We start from the raw sequence: 17,583 nt of genomic DNA, 5'->3' as shown, positions 1-17,583 counted from the left end.
CATATCAAGAGCTACAGAAGCCTAACAAATGCACAATACTAGCAATATCTCATCTATATAAAGTCAATATAAAAATGCACACATGTATACAGTCCCACACAGAGATACAGAAATGTGTGTGATTCTTCCTGTAATTGAGAACCTATTGGGAAAATCTCAGTACCAATTGTTCTAGTTAATTTGATTACTTTCTCTTGAGGCAAGCCATTAGACTGCAGCACTGCTAAGACTTTCATATGGTAATGTAATGTGATTTTTTCAGTGGAGACAGTTCACAAATTATTACCTGTAGCCCTCATGTAGCAAGAGAGAAGACAAGCACCTCATCTAGTTGCTATGAATCTCATGCCATTTTGTGAGACACAGCAGTCTACGCTAACAATTGTTTTGAGTCTGACTTTAGCAATCACTACTTGCAAAATATTGAAAACCTTCAAAAAATGGGTGGGACAGGAGACAGAATTCAAGCCAAGAACCCACCAGGATTAACTGGGTACGGTTTTGACCTAAACAGAGAAGGATTAACTGAACTACGAATGTGATTCCTACCTAATTGCTAGTGGTAAGGCAGAAGTCATATTCAAAAAGAAAAATCTTTAAAAAGAAAACTGCCAAGTTAATCCTTGACCTATTTGTTTAGGGATGTCAAACTCATTTTCACTGAGGGCCACATCATCCTTATGGTTGCCTTCAAAGGGCTGTTCATAATGGTAAGACTGCATAAATGTAACTATGTTCCCCTGACATTCAAAGCCACATAAAATGATGTGGCGGGCCAGATTTGGCCCATGGGACTTGTGTTTGACATCTGTAGTTTAGCAACCTGTCCCACCCTTTTCTTGAAGTTGTGCAATATTTCAACATTAGCATGCTTAATATCTGAGTGGGGAGCAGAGGGATTCAAACCTCATTCCTCTTCTCCCCACTTAGATATTAAGCATGCTTGAGCTTAATCGAATCAGTAGGGGTGCAAATGGTAAATCTGAGAAGCACTAGCTGGCCCGTCTTTAATTCAGAAGTTAATATTGTGCAGCCCTCTAGCTGATATTAGACTACACTACTAGAATCCTTCAACATTAGTTATGCTGACAAAGACCTCTGGGAGTTGTGTTGCAGCAACATCTGGAAGGTTCTAATCCACAACATCATCCTTCCACATAACCTTCTTTAATATGAGATGTTTATACTGACAAAACAAATAATGACAACCAAAAACAAAATAAATACAACCTGCATATGTAACATTTCCACAGTTATGGAAATATTTATATACATTAGGCAAAACAGAATACAGTTCAATGCTAACACCAATGGAAATAGGTGGGGAATAGCTGGACTTTCAGATGCTGTCATACTGCAAATCCCAGCAGCCCTGAACCAGCATAGCCAATGTGAGTCAATGTTGGTAGTCCAACTTCACTTAGAAGGCCATATAATATCCACACTTCTCTGAGAGAATTACAAAATGGGGAGAACCACCTGTCCGTCCAATCAAAAGTAATTACTAATTGGCTCTGGGATGCAAGAGCTCTATAGTTAACGTTTACCCTTTGAATGTATTAAGTGTTTGCATCTTCTCTCTGAAAAGCTGGGAGGGAAAACCCTGAAAAGACACACATTTGACCCTGTCCGTGTAACAAAATGAGCGGGTTTTTCCTACAGATGGAAGACAACAAGATGTGTCTATAAAGTTCAGGGAGCTTCTTGTTTGAACCAGATTTGACTCAGTCAATAAAGCAAACTCCTGCAGAAGCCTTTATTACAGATGCTCTTGTGACACTGCTCTATCAAGCTGCATCCATTCAGAGTGACAAGGTAAATGAAAATTGGATAACTCATTGCCAGCAACAGCAGGCTTTCTAAGCTAAGTGCCAGATGCCAATTGCATTTGCTTGTTTAACAACACAGAGCCTGCTGGCAAAGGAGTTATTTGCCAACCATATGGATATCCTTAAACATAACCATCTGGGCACATCTTGAACATTAATTTACTCCACATTGCTACAAATAAGTAATTCCAGTTTCAGCTTCAAAGGGAATTCTAAAATATGACTGGAGAAACTTAAGGAGACCAAATCAGATGTGGGGAAAGAATGACTTGCAGGAAATGCTCCTGAACCCTTTGCAATCAATTCTGCTTCAAATCCTCTTGGCTGAGCCACCACAAACTATGTTATTTATCATCGTCTACATAGCATTATGCAGATTGATTTTTTAAAAACTCCTTAGGCAGTTAAAAATGAGCTGGGATAAGGCCTATAGAGTCCATTTTTGCTCAGCAGATTCTTGCAAAGAGAATATTGTGGTCTATATAATTTTAGAAGCTCAAATAAGAGACATATAAAAATGCTGACTATGTTTTTCAAGAAAGTTATCCAACTATTCATTTCCAGTGGGGAATTATACAACAATGAGAACCTGGAACATTGTAGATACAAGATATCTAGATGAATGCAAGTATAGAGACCATCTATCTGAAGGGCTTTGGTTACAGGACTCTATATAGATATGAAAAAACACAGATGACCCATGCCTATATTATTAAATCGAGGCATTGTGAATGCAATGCTTCAATGTGTCCATATTCACATCACCACCAACTAATAAACTAATGATCCACGGTTGGTACAAACCACAGATTCGGAACCTGTAGATCTGGAAGGCTAAACAAAAAGAGTTAGAAAAGAGCCCTAAATTATAATGTTTTTTCAATATTGTGCCCTTTTGTTCTAAATGGAATGACTTTGGAGTGAGGTTTTACATCCCTAAAGACACAATCTCAAACTTAACTAATGAAAAGTAAGTACCACTGAAAATAATAGAATTTGCTTCTAAGCTGACATTGTGCTACATCATTTGCAGTTTCCTCTTGTCCACTGCACTTCATTCCCACTAGCTACAACACTGAGGGAGCTTTCAAACAGCCTGCAATCTGCCCGCCAAACTTTTCTGCTAATGTTTAACATTTGCATAGTACAAGCAATAAGCAAGGAACAAACTACGGATGTGTTCAAAAATCACAGCAAAGATAAGACTTAATTCTCTTAGGAAACAACATACAAGGTATTTTCCCCTTCTAGATAAGGAAAATCACATTGTAAAACATCTTTTTCTCCTCACTCAGTTTTGCATCTGTTATTTATTGCATCGTATGTTAAAGATCTAAACATTAATGACAAAAGTAGTCCAATGAAATAGCCTTTAGTCTCTACTTTCATGTCTCAGTGGAAAATAATAAAATAAACTTATGAAGTGCCATATTAAATACCAAATAACCCATATGCCATATTGGAAAGACCATTATTATATATCTACAGTAAATTAAAAAAAACCCTGAGAGATTCCCTTTAAATTAAATACAAAGTAATTCTGGACAACCTACATCATAATTATAGAAAGTAGGATACTAAATGTGTGTATTTGTCTTCAAATCTTCCATCACCTTATTGGAACCCATAAATTCCATAGTTTTCTTAGACAAAGAATGTGCAGAGTTGGTTTGCCAACATCTTTTTCAGTAATACAGACAATGATACATAAAAGTTTGCTGATAAAATTGTTTCACTTGTTTAAAATGTCATATGGAACAAGTCTGCAATATTTAAAAAAAATCTTTTACCAGGAAATTACTATAATATAATATCTATTGTGTACCAGGTATAAAAGCCCTGAAGTCACTTAGTATAAAGCAGGTTTTATAGGTTAACGATACAAGAAGCAAAAACCAGCCCTGTGGCTTAAAGGCAATCCAATGGCACCCATAATACTACAGTAAATGGCAGATGCTTACAAACAGAGGCAACAGAAGGAAAACAATTCAATCTGCCAAAATTAAAAGTACCAGACAGTACACCCCACTTTTCTCATAAGATTTAACATATGTAAGCCACACACTTTACAAAAATATGAATTACAGGCTGCTTGTTCTCTTGTAGCATTAGGGATCACTTTATACAGTGAAGGGGTTAAGTCTGGGCCAGTTCCTTTTCTTTTATAACAGAGCTCAGTTATTTAATCCTGACTTAACCAGACAGTATTGTCTGTTCATAACATTTTTGGGAAGAGTGCCTGGCAGAGCAAATAAAAGCAAGCAGGTGGACAAGAGATTCTTAGTGAGTGAGAGAAAAACAAGAACAAGTGCAGAAGCTGTTGTTTCTTTCTTCACCTCCATGGGTACATTTGGAGGTATGTTCTAGGACCACATCGCTCCCCTCCCCTCCCCCCAAACCTGTGGATACCTGAGACCACAGATAACCTCAAACTCTGTAATTTTACTTTTATACCATAGAATAGTACTGGAGGAACAACAGAGGCCACAACACAGTTCTTAATACTATTTTTAGTACCCCAGTCTTTCTGGATATGTACCTATCTCCAAATATTCAAGTAAAATGCCTGAAAAAAGCAACCGGATTTTCCTGGAGCATCCATAAGTGGCAGACTGCAGGACAACCTACCTATCTATAAATTAAATATCCACAGTTTCACTTTTCCATGTACCAAAAAATATTTCCCCCTGTAAATGTGGGCCCCTCTATGTCCAATTCTACATTATGCTTCCAAGCTCTGGTTAAAACAGTGGTTCTCAACCTGGGGTCCCCAGACTTTTTGGCCTTTAATAATCAGAAATCCTAACCACTGGTAAACTAGCTGGGATTTCTGGGAGGTGTAGGCAAAAAAACATCTGGGGACCCCAGGTTGAGGACCACTGGGTTAAAACATAGGCTTCACTATTATCCAGTTTTAGGTATCTACATGGGGAATTGGAACCTATCCCTTCTGGATATGGGGTCATATTGTTGCTTGGAACACCTCCCAAATCTCAACAGCCCCCAAACTCTTGGGAAACCCAATCATGTTGTAAAAATGAATTCTCCAAGGGAAACAATAACTGAAGAAGCATCTTTCCTTACATGAATTCAAAGCAGCCCATACAAGGCTCTGAGACAATCTCCTATCCAAAATCTGGCCAGATCTCAACTTACTTGGCTTTAGCAAGACCACTGCCATTCATTATACTCTGTACTTTTTGTTCATTGTATTCCGGAGCCTTGGAAAACAGTCCATCTCCAAGATTTAAGAAATATAGCCTCTTACAAAGACAAACACGCTCTGAAAATATCTTGCCAAGAAAACCCCATGATAAGGGTTCACCTTGGGGTCACTGTAAGTCGGAAATGACTTGAAGACACGCCACAATAACAACAGTCACAAAACGGGAGATTAATCTCTATTTCAACAACTACTCCACTCAACTCAACTAGAGGAAAGTAGAAGGGACATAAGGAGCTCTATGTTGGAAGTAACAATGACAATCTTAAGCTTTTGCTCTCTCTGTGCTGCCAGTAAGATAGATAAGATCCTCTGAATAAAGTTAGCAATTGTTATGTACAGCAGGAGGTACTTCAATTGAGGAAGAATTAGAGAGGGTTACTTTAGTGTTTGTTTGCTTCCATATCCCTCAAGCCTATATTATTGTAGCAATCAGAACCAGATTTTTCTTTTATGGATATCCGCCTGATTTCCAGATGTGTATGATTTGATTTAGGACCATTAACAGCCTGAGTTCTTTCTGTTTGCTAGAGGCATGCTCTTCCTCACTCACACATTCAGTTTTAAGAAGAAGATTTTCAAAAGCGGGGGAAGCGGGGAGAGGCCTAGGAAAAAGCTGAACTCCAGGGCACAATTATGGGTTGCTATACATCTGTGCTAAGCTCAAAGGCCCCAGGGAGAAACAGCGCTCTGAAGCAACACAATTGTCAAAATGGAGCGTCAAGGTGTGCCTGTCTTGGAACTGAGCTCCAGGCCATGGCAGAGGAAGACCGGACTATTTCTTAGAAAACAAAAAACACGCATTACCCATTACTATAAGGAATATAACTTTATGTAGAAACTACCTATTTCATTAAGGACAGATTTCTTTAAAATCAGGAACAGGGGCAATTTGGGGGTGACAATTATTGTGGGAATTATTCTTTAGCATTCAACTGGGGTCCTTCCTATTTTTCTTTTATGTCAGTTTTATGTCAGTAATCTTTTCTAGCACCATATATAATAACTCTGATTGTGACAATGACAACAAATACCACCATCAGAAAATGGTTATTTGTACCGTGTTTCCCCGAAAATAAGACAGTGTCTTATATTAATTTTTGCTACCAAAGATGTGCTAGGTCTTATTTTCAGGGGATGTCTTATTTTTCCATGAAGAAGAATTCACATTTATTGTTGAACAAAAAAATGAACATTATATACTGTACAATAGTTGTCATCACAAACCAGCATAACCAGACAAACTGTGAATCCTATCAAGAATTTCTTGTTACTACCATTATTTCCATGTACAACTGGTACAGTAGAGTCTCACCTATCCAACATAAACGGGCCGGCAGAATGTTGGATAAGTGAATATGTTGGATAATAAAGAGGGATTAAGGAAAAGCCTATTAAACATCAAATAAAGTTATGATTTTACAAATTAAGCACCAAAACATCATGTTATACAACAAATTTGATAGAAAAAGTAGTTCAATATGCATTAATGCTATGTAGTAATTACTGTATTTACGAATTTAGCACCAAAATATCAGGATGTTTTGAAAACATTAAAAATGCATTGGATAATCCAGAACGTTGGATAAGTGAGTGTTGGATAAGTGAGACTCTACTGTATGTACATTTACCAATCCTGCATGCTCTGGTGTTCTCTTTGGCGGGCATGCTTCCAAACAAAAACTGCTAGGTCTTACTTTTGGGGGAGGCCTTATATTTAGCAATTCAGCAAAACTTCTACTAGGTCTTATTTTTCGGGGATGTCTTATTTTCGGGGAAACAGGGTAGCAATAGTCATTGGTGCTGTTGCAAGAAAATTAACACTATCTTGTCATATCCCAGAATATTTTTACAGACACTGCTGTACGCGCATGCACACACACACAAACTTAGCCACTACTCCCAGATATATTATTTCAGATATGTTATATATTATTCCATATATCATTAGACCTACGTATCCATTGGTGGCACAGTGTGTTAAAGCACTGAGCTGCTGAACTTGCAGACCGAAAGGTCCCAGGTTCAAATCCCGGGAGCAGAATTAGCGCCTGCTGTTAGCTCCAGCTCCTGCCAACCTAGCAGTTCGAAAACATGCAAATGTGAGTAGATCAATAGGTACCGCTCCGGTGGGAAGGTAACGGCGCTCCATGCAGTCATGCCGGCCACATGACCTGGAGATGTTTATGGACAACACCGGCTCTTCGGCTTAGAAATGGAGATGAGCACCAACCCCCAGAGTCAGTCATGACTGGACTTAATGGCAGGGGAAACCTTTACCTTTACTATCCACCTATGTCTCCACCGCCAGGACACTGGACCTGGAAGACAATCAGACTCGGACAACGAGGGATTCACCTAAATAAGTAAGTATCATTAGACAATTTAGGAAAACAGAGTGTGGTCTTAGTCTACTTGACAGCTTCGTTCTTCTAGTCAATCCTAGAGTGACAAAGTTCCACCATCCAAAATCCTATATGAGAGGGAGTTGATGTTAGAAATTTATATTTTGCTGTAGAGCCCTCCTTTCCTTCCAACTAGGCTGGAGGACAAAACTGAATAACAATAAGGATGTCTATTTGGGGGATAGTTGCAACAGTTTTAACCATTTCTTCCTCCAATTCACTGCAAGAAATTAAACACAGAACTGAAAATGATGAAATCATCAATAAAGCTCCATAAGAAAGGTACAAAAGAGAGATGGGATTTTCAGATTCAATCTGACTCTTCCAGTAGAATAGAAATTATGGTAGTATCCAATGGTTTCTAGGCTTTGGCCCTCCAGGTTTTAGGGATTTAAACCTCAGAAACCCCAGATACCTTGACTAATTGTCAGGAATTCTGGGAGCTGAAGTCCAAAATACACATAGGACCATAAACTGAGAACCACTGAGGAACTACAACATGCCATCCTGATCACACCAACACTAATCTGATTTCAAGAGCTGAGCAAGAATGGGCCTGGTTGGTAACTGGATGGAAAACCAATATGGAACAAGGATCTCCAGACTGGGACAGAAAACATTCCAGTCTGAAAACTTGGAGAGCCATTGCCAGCCAGAATCAATAGCAGTAGACAGTCTTCTGATTCAGTACAGGGTACCTTATAATGTTTCTATGAACCCATGACCCTCCAGATGTTGAAGAACTACTGCTGTGATCCCTTAACAGTAGTCCAATTGGTTGAGCTGATGGGACTCCAACAATGTCTGGAGGTCAAAGCTTCCACTGGCTCTGACTCAAACAATAAAACACAACCAGAACTAGGACAGGTGGACCAAGAGTCTGACTCAGTCAGGACATAAGAGAAGTGTAAGGAAAAGCTCAGGCATGCGATTATCTGATCTAGAGAACAGCAGGGAATCATATTTTACATGTGAGCCTCATGCACTAGGTGTCTATTTAAAACACAGAAGCACCAGAAAGTGACCATTTATGATTATCCACATTTAATGTGTGTGTGTGTTGAGGGCTTCATTTATATTGCCTTTTTGATACGAAGACCACATGTGTGTGGACAAATCAACACTGATATCCCAGGAAGAGTGGTTTAATCTAAACCTAGCATGCAAGCTTCTGTGTAGGGTAGTGCTTTAGATACGTAAATAGAAGCCTTTCTGTACAGATGTTAGATTCTAGTGCTGAAAGGATGACATAATATCCTTAAATTACACTGCAATCAACTTGTTAGACCAAGTCTGAAAATCAGCTTCTCCTAGATGCAATTTATCAAATTTCATTTGCAAAGGAGGGACTTTGTAATTCAATAATTCAGCTGATGTGCACAAAATAACTTTTTAAAATAAGTTTCAAGTGAACTGTGAAAGGGGTATTAATAGCAGGTGTCCTAGAAAATCTGGTATTACAATCCTCAGGCTGCATCAGATTTCCAATAAATGTAAACAATAGCACTGTAGAGATGTGAAACATGAAAATATCATCAATTGCAAGCAACAGCTTCACAACATCCATGGGGAACACTAAGAACAAAGGGGATCATGAAAAATATCTAGAGGATACCAAATATCAAACTAAAATAGGATAACTGAAAATCTACTTTTTAAATACATTGCTGCATTATAAATATATGTCAAAAATGTTTGATTCAAACGTTAAATGGTTGGAAGACTATAAGAAACAACTTTCATCTTAACACTTCTGTAACACTTATTTTAGATGATGTATAGGCTTTGATTTATTTTCCCCAAACACAATATATTCACAGTATCTTTTGTAGTAGTGCTTCTCAGGTTATCTTATGTAGCTGTTATTGTGTATGCCTTCAAATTGTTTCCCATTTATAAAGACTCTAAGGCCATAGTGTTTTCTTGGTAAGATTTGTTCAGAAGCAGGTTTGCCTAAGCCTTCCTCTGGGGCTGAAAGAATGTAAGTTGCCAAGGTCACCCAGTGGGTTTCTATGGTTGAGTGAGGATTCAAACTCTGGTTTTCAGAATTGCAGTCCAAACTTCAAACCACTACACTAAGACAACAATTGTTGCTTTGCAATGTGGCAGGGAATGGGATAGAATTTGAGACCATTGGGTGCAGCTGTTTCTTGAAATTCTCCCAGAAATCTGCAACCAAGACTGACCTCCCAGTTCCTACCCCAAAACGTTGCACTGGCCAGCATTGGAGAAGGCAGCGTGTTTATTAAGAGACAACTAAGAAAAGAAACATATAGGAGAAGTGCTGTAACACTTTATTGGAAAATATCATGACATCCTAATTAATTTCCTACCAATATTTCTACAATTTGGTTGCATAATGCATAGACATTTTGATTTCAGCAGTCTCCTGTTAGGGATGCATACATGCTTCGATTGCTATTGTTGTTTAGCTTTATCTCCCAGAATCTTTACAACCTATAGATATGTTGACAGGGGGTTCTGAAATCCAAAAAAGTATCCCCCCCCACAAAGGCCTATTTGCTAGGTAAGAGACAATACATCAATGGCACATGTCCAGTGTTGCTGATTTTGTTTGCCATTGAGACTAGAGTTCAGTTGAAAGAGCAGCTGCTATTGAAGAGATTGTCATTATGGACACATGGCACTCATCTCTGCTACATGGTGAGCTCAGGAAAGGTAAATGTGTGCCCCTCTTTATATCCTCACAGTACACATCCCAGTATATTCACAAGCATTATCCCACAATTACAAGCATTACAGATGCACATATGATAGACATAGGCAAGTGTCCAAAAAAGCTCTTGCTAAATATCAAATGGAGAATGAACATCAGGCCAAAAGGCAAGTCAAGGTGATTTAAATTTAGATACTAGATACAGGGCCAAATCTAAACAATCAGATTTGCATATTTTGTGTTGATATTCAAAGACAAAAAAGTGTTTTTGTACCAATCTATAACTCAGACCTATTGAACTGAGTAAGAATGGTTAGTTACAATGGTTAAATCACACTTTTTAATGGGTATACACTACCGGTAGGTAAAAATAACATTTTATTGTGCTTTATATTCCAAAGCAGTCATAAGGAACACATTGTCCTTTAGATGATGCTGGAAAGCAACTCCCTTCATTTCCTACACTTGGCTCTTATATGATGATGATGATGATACTTTATTTGTATTCTGCCCTATCTCCCCTAGGGGATTTGTGTTATGAGTTATAGCTATTGCTGATGGGAATTGCAGTTCAAAAACAGTTGGAGTTCTAGTCATACTTTATTTAAAAAGTTAGCAAGGTATGGAAATTAACTCAAAGCACACAAAAGAAAACATATAGTTCAGAATGTATTTCCATGCATTTCCTAAAACTCTTGAAATTTTCCTTTCTGTTTTTTCTGTTAATTAGAAAAATCTCATGCAAGATCCTATACTACCGTTATCATAAATGTTGGTAGCTTATTACTCCTGGTGAATTTTTAAACATGTGCCATGGCTGCGTACATGCAGAAAAGGTTAGTGATTTCCCCAGCCATCAGAAATCAGAGCAACAATGTCCTATCATTATAGCACATCAGGCACATTAGGCACAAGACAGTCAGGACATCTAATGCTCACATATACAAAACTGGAAGTATCATGTCAGCCACTGTCTGAAACAGCCACAGCATGCAAACAACACTACACAAAAATCCTTATCACACTGTGTTATTTATCTTGTGGAGCACTACTCGCAAAATGACGTGCAACATAGATATAGCCCTAAGCAGAACACCTGCAAAATTTTCAGAATAGGTGCAGCCATTCATCTGTAAATCATTCATCTTGTGGGAAAGGAGAGGGAATTATTAGCTTCCTCTTTCCTTTCACAACACGTATGAAAATGGTTCATGTTATATAGAGTCCTCAGGTCAGGAATTTAAAGATTTAGAGGAACAGTTGCAGGAGCTTATGAAGGTGTGGTACTTGAAAGTCAATATAAGGCTTCAACAGTAATGCTGTTAGGAAGGCAGAGGGTATAGACAAAATTACTGTAATTCTCCCAAAAGCACAGTAGTTGGAAAACCTTCTCAAAAATTTGCTGAAGAAGGTAAACCAGTCAGCCCCACTTCCTCTCTCTGAACCCAAGTCTGTGACGAAAACATGTTATATTTTGTGACCGACTATCTACCTTTCCGAATTCTGAAGCTTTAAGTGGTTTTGTTGACTTCAGAGGATGCTTAACCACAGGGTGAAAAGACCCAATTCAGTCTAAGCTTCCTTTGTGCACGTACTGTATATGTGTGTACACCTTTAAGTTGATTTATAGCCACCTCACAACTTTCATAGGGTTTTCTTAGGCAAGGAATACACAGAGATGGGTTTGCCAGTAAATTCCTCAGAAATATAGTCTACACCATTTGGCATTCATCAGCAATTTCTCATCCATGTACTAACCAGAGCTGATCCTGTTTAGTTTCCAAGATCACACAGGATCTGGTGCCTTTATGGTGTTTAGACCTTAGGCAGAACGAAATGCAAATGCCTGCAATTTAGGTAGAGTTCATCTCGGTACAGAGATATCCTGGAAATATCCCAAACATAGCCTCAAATATTAAAGGTAAAACACTTCTTCACTTAAACAAAACATACTCATTATGGTACTCAGCAAATTGATGCTGATAACTGACTTGAGGCACGATTTATACAGTGGGGATGGAAAAAAGTATCACTGATAGCACAAGCAGCATTTTAGCTGACTACATTGTTTCTAGGAAAGCTACATTCAGAAGTTCTGGTTTCCAACATCAGATGCTATCAAGAACAAATGTCAATTCTACAGACAATTACATGAAAGGACAAATCATCCAGATGATATAGCCAGACAGCTGAGACACTGTAAACAGGCAAAGGGTGCTGCTGCTTATCACAAACAAATATTGTACATTGGTACACCACTGTGAGTTTTCTTGGAATATGATGAAAGAAAAATAGTCGGCAAAAATGTGCTTATGGTCAAAAGGATTCAGACAACCTAGTCATTTGTACTTCCAGAATGAGTAAATGTGGAGCCCAGTTGTGTGCATTTCCTCCAAAATAGGAAAGAACATGCAACACAACTCTACTTTTCTTAGACTTGGCATTGATCAGATATATTTTATGCGTTGTTTATTTTATGTGTTGTTTTAGGCACCTTGTGCCATATGTAAGCCGCCCCTAGTCCCTTTGGGGAGATGTGGGTAGGGTACAAAAATAAAGTTAAAAGTTAAATATACAAACAAGTGTGCAACTAGTACACTGACCTTAAATAAGCGAAAGGACAGAAGAGTTCAGGCAGAGGAATCAAGGTCTGGAACAGATGGCTGGGAATTCTGCAGAGGGCAATACAAGGGAGCTTGTGACTCAGAGCTGTTCCAGGACAATAAATAAGCTGAGGAAATAGGAGAAACCCTTGTCCCACTGAAAGGTGAATTATCTGTCAGTTTAAGTCAGGTTCTTGCAATCTAGCTAAATCAAAGCTACTATAGGAATGGGGGATATTGTTTTAATAGCAGAGATATTAAATAGGTTTTAAGATTCTTATACATTGATATTTCTTGTACTTTTCTCTCTTGCTCCCTAGTTTTTCTTCTTTTTGCTGAGCTGCAAAATGCAACAACTTCATGGGTTGGGTCAGGTCAACAATCTTGTTGCCTCCCTACATTTTTAAAGAATATGCTTTGCTCCAAGCCATCAACAAAAGTGAACTTTGTTAAGCAACTCTGAAGAAAGGCTTAGCCAGTTGAGTCGTCGACTTAGAAGAATTATTTTGGTGACATTTGAGACCTCTTGCCTCCTGCCAGTATGGCTTAGCTGGCATTGGTGACCATACCTGATGTTTTTTGTTGCATATTACAATACTAGTCTCTGGTAGGGCCACAAATCAGAAGCACAAATATGCTTTGCATACACTCAGTCTACAGCCTCTCAGAAGACTTTTTTTTTTTAAAAAAAAGAAGCTTTAAACCTCCCTTCTTCATAACAAACATATAGTTTGATGCCATATCAAATAACATGTTCTTCACTCCAACTTCAGGCCTTTCATTCCTTCCCTCAATCTGGCTAGTAATTCACGCATCATTTTTATTTGATAACATAAGTTGTCCAAAATAATTTTCGTATGTTGAATATTACATTCACGCAACCAAAACAGAGACGGGAATGAAAGACCAATACATATCCCATTATGCAATATATAACATAAGGATGTATTTGCTTTCTAACTGCTTATTGCTTAAGGGCATAGAAGAGACACAAGGCAGAAAAGAGATATATTTCTGAAAATATTCAAAAAATTACCATTATCTAAAGAGGATCTTGAGAACATTTTCAATCAATCTCAAATGGTCACACATCTGCTCTCACAATCTGATCTTTTCCATATAAATTATATCAGAGGAAGATTAATTATAACAGGGGCCAATGTTAACACAACATTATTAATTTATTACTGGAATGGCCCCTCTGGATAGAGTTTCTGCAAAGCACACATTGAAAAAAATGATTGCAAGAACCAACCATCCTTTTGGTCCCAACTAAACAGTGAGCACAGCTGAAAGTCATTCTCAACATATTGCCATCTGTTAAGGGAATGAGTAAAAGGGAACAAAGAATTTTCCTATCCTAACTTTTGCCATATCTATTTAACTTGGAAATTATTTGAGCTCTAGTTGCTGAAATTGAACATCTAGCCAAGAATCACCATGACTGAAAGACCAGAGTAGTTCAAGAAAAGAAAGAAAGAAAACCTGGGTGGGTTTCCTTAAATTTGTTTATTCAGCTGTCAAACATTTTCTACAGAAAGTCAGTTTCTTTCTGTATTGTGGGAAATCTTTTTTCCTTGAGTTTTATCCAACCTTTAAATCTTCATTACCACTGAACCTAAGCCTTGCATATGTTCTCTCTAGATAGACTGTACACTTTCAAGCTTAAACAGTTAAGAAAGATCTGAAAACTGTTTTTAAAAAGGTTATGTGTTTTCAGAAAGTATCAACTCTATGAAGCCCTTTTCCCTTTACAGCTTATGTAGAAAAATGAATAATGGTACATAGTGAAACAGAAAGAAACCAGCAATCGTCAGAGCATGACAGCCTGTAAAAGAAACAGAGACAATGAACACAAAAGGAAACTAAAGATGTGAAAGAATCAGACTTCTTAAAAGATCTACTCTAGTATGACTGTAAATTAAAATAGAAACAAGAAGTTTTGTGATCAGAATTGGAAAATCAGAAAGAAATAATCAGCTTTTGAAATATACAAAATATTCCTATACTAAAATGCTGACATTTTTTCCAAAATCCATATTAAGGTAATGATTTTAGATATCAAACTATGAATGGGCCATCATATTGCTGCTACCTGTATGTGAGAAAGAAAATAGGAAAAAAGGGAATTCTAGACATGAAACAATCAAGGCCAGCTAACACCTCCCAACAAAGGATTTCCCCAGGCAGGAGTCGCATTCCCACAGCCTTGAAGCTGCAAAGCTTTTCAATGCTAATCAGGTTGATGAGTTGCAACATTCACACTTGCCCCCAACAGACAAGTGTTCTTTCGCCCAACCTGGACCTTCCACAGATATATCAACTTCCCTTGTCTAGTTTCCAATATACCTCACAACCTCTGAGGATGCCTGCCATAGATGTGGATGAAACGTCAGGAGAGAATGCTTCCAGAACATGGCAATACAGCCTGGGAAACTCACAGCAAACCAAAACAAAACAAAACAAAACAAAACAGATGGGTAACCCAGTATAAACTATATGTGGTACTCCGCATCCAAACTGGCCCCCATTAATTTACTTGGTTAAAAGAGAAGAGAGAGGGACAGAAAGCTTAACCGTACATTGTTAATTGCATGTTGCTTGTAACAAATAATTGTTTGTGGAACACTTCATGTGGATGGCCAAGCTACTGTGACAGGTAGCCTGGCTTTCGAAGTTGGATCTGCAGGCTATTAAAGTCTAATATTGTGCAACATAACTTTAGGAGCCAGGCAGCTTAGATTTCAAAAGCTTTAATTCAAACACTCTAGACATTTATTCTCAATTTAGCACATTCTGAACAGCAGGAGACATTTTCCATATTAAGAATTATGTGGTTTCCTGAATGAAAGAAAGAAGAAATATGCTCAGGCTTCTAGACGTGAACCAATTTTTTAATGGACACCAGCATGAGGCTTCCAGACTACATAACTAGCAGCCTCACATGTTCAAATACTAGTTTGAACTAGGTTCAAAATAGAGTGTTCTTCTGCAAAATCGAAACAAAAGGAATACATCCATCAAGCTACATTTCGGGGGTTTTTATGAACCACTGCAGGGACACATCGTATGTTTATCTAGTACATGTATATTCATAAATCGTAACTTCATGCATAAAAAACTCCAGATATGCAAGTTTAACATACACAAAAACAAATATTAATTAAATATATATTTTAAAGAGAAATAATTTCTTCCTCAAGTCCCCTAGATATGATCTGGCAATCTCTCTGAAGTGAAGTAGTTTCAAGTAGTACTGTATATTCATTGCCTGGATAGGAAGCTATTTCAAAACTGTATGTAAATTGCTTTGTACTCTAAGATGGAAAAATGTCAATTTATAAATCTACTGAACAACAAATGTGTATCTGTGTCTATACACATACATATAGGCTCACTGCCAAATTTATGTGCAATTAGATGAAAATACTATGCAAGCAGTATTTGTCTTTTCTTTGCTATAATTGTGAGGACTCTAAAACAACCCCTCCCTCTCAGGTTAATGTACTAAAATACACAGATACATAGCTCATTTCACTGACAATCTATTGCAGGGATAGGAAAGCTATAATCTTCTAGACTTACTGAAATGTTTCTCCCATCCTGCCCCGAATACTGGCCAGGATTTACTGAGGCTGATAGGAAGTACAGTCCAAGGACATTTAAAAGCCTCCAGTTTCCCCAGATGTTGTCTATGTCCAATATGCTAAGACTTGGTGACATTCTCTAGCAAAAAGTGATCCAATAAAACATGATAAAAAATTAAGTTCTTGATTCTCTGGTGACTAATAGATGTTACAAGGACCATGAACAGAATGGAAAACAGAAATCTATGACATGCTAAGATGAGGATGAGAGATGGATGTCCACCTAAGGCTATGGAGCTAGGGTCAGACTTTCCCTCCACTTTTCTCATTGATTCAATAAACTAAATGCAAATCTATCTCATTCAACACAAACCAGCTTAAATGTGAAACATGGATCATGGTATCATTATATCATTTTTAATGGGATTCAGGTCACTCCACAAATTGACTATGACTACTTAACTTCATCTTAAGAAATCCAGAGTGAATCTGTTGGATTCAGAACTACAATATCTACAAGGTGATCTGAAGGAACCTCTTGCAGTTCTAAACAGAGAGGTGTTATGCAAATCACAATCAACATTTATCAGCAACAAAGACAAACAGAGTGAGCAACAGGTTCAGAGAAGTTATTTTTGCATGTTGGAGCACATCAGCTGCTTAACTCATGGCTGTCATTTAATACTCCTGCACCTCTGAACTCATTTGCTTTGTGCTTGAAATGTTGTTTTGCTCTCATCGGTTCATTGTTGTATTGATGTATTATGTGAGAGAGTGCGCATACATGCCTGATGGCATGAGCTGTTTGATTCATTGCAAAACTTTGATCAAAGGCATAATCTTAAATACCTCAACAAGATCCCCAAATGCTATAATCTGGGCCATAAAATGATAGCACAGATTCAGATAACATTGTTGTTGTGTGCCTTCAAGTAATTTCAGATTTATGGCAACTCCATCATGGGGTTTTCTTGGCAAGATTTGCTCAGAAAAGGTTTGCCTTTGCCTTCCTCTGAGACAGAGAAGAAATTTTGTCCAAGGTCACTTTGTGATTTTCTGTGGCTGAATGTAAATTTAAACTCTGGTTTGTAGAATCGTAGTCCAGCACTCAAACTATACCATCTCACTGGTTTATTTACCTTATTCACATAATTTTACTAGCAGAGAAATTCCCCCCATAAAACTCATGCATATCGAGTTTTAAGGGGTCAAGCCATAGTTAAGTAGTAAATTTTTGCTTGCATGTATACAGAGGGTTT

General features: G+C 37.8%; 1 protein-coding gene across 2 annotated transcripts in view; it reads right to left on the bottom strand.

Annotated features, from left to right (window-relative positions):
• The window catches only part of svil (supervillin), a 154,935-nt gene that overhangs the window by 120,548 nt on the left and 16,804 nt on the right, over positions 1-17,583 (bottom strand). The window contains exon 2 of one of the 2 annotated variants that reach the window (XM_016994262.2): positions 12,738-12,806. The exons of the other annotated variant lie outside the window; for it this stretch is intronic. The gene's annotated coding sequence lies outside the window, so the exon portion shown is untranslated. The remainder of the gene's footprint in view (positions 1-12,737; positions 12,807-17,583) is intronic. 2 annotated transcript variants of the gene reach the window in all.

This window comes from Anolis carolinensis, chromosome 6 (genome assembly GCF_035594765.1).
Source record: "Anolis carolinensis isolate JA03-04 chromosome 6, rAnoCar3.1.pri, whole genome shotgun sequence".
Classification (NCBI taxonomy): domain Eukaryota; kingdom Metazoa; phylum Chordata; class Lepidosauria; order Squamata; family Dactyloidae; genus Anolis; species Anolis carolinensis.
Note: the sequence above shows the minus strand (reverse complement) of the source record. Positions and strands in the feature narration are given on the sequence as shown.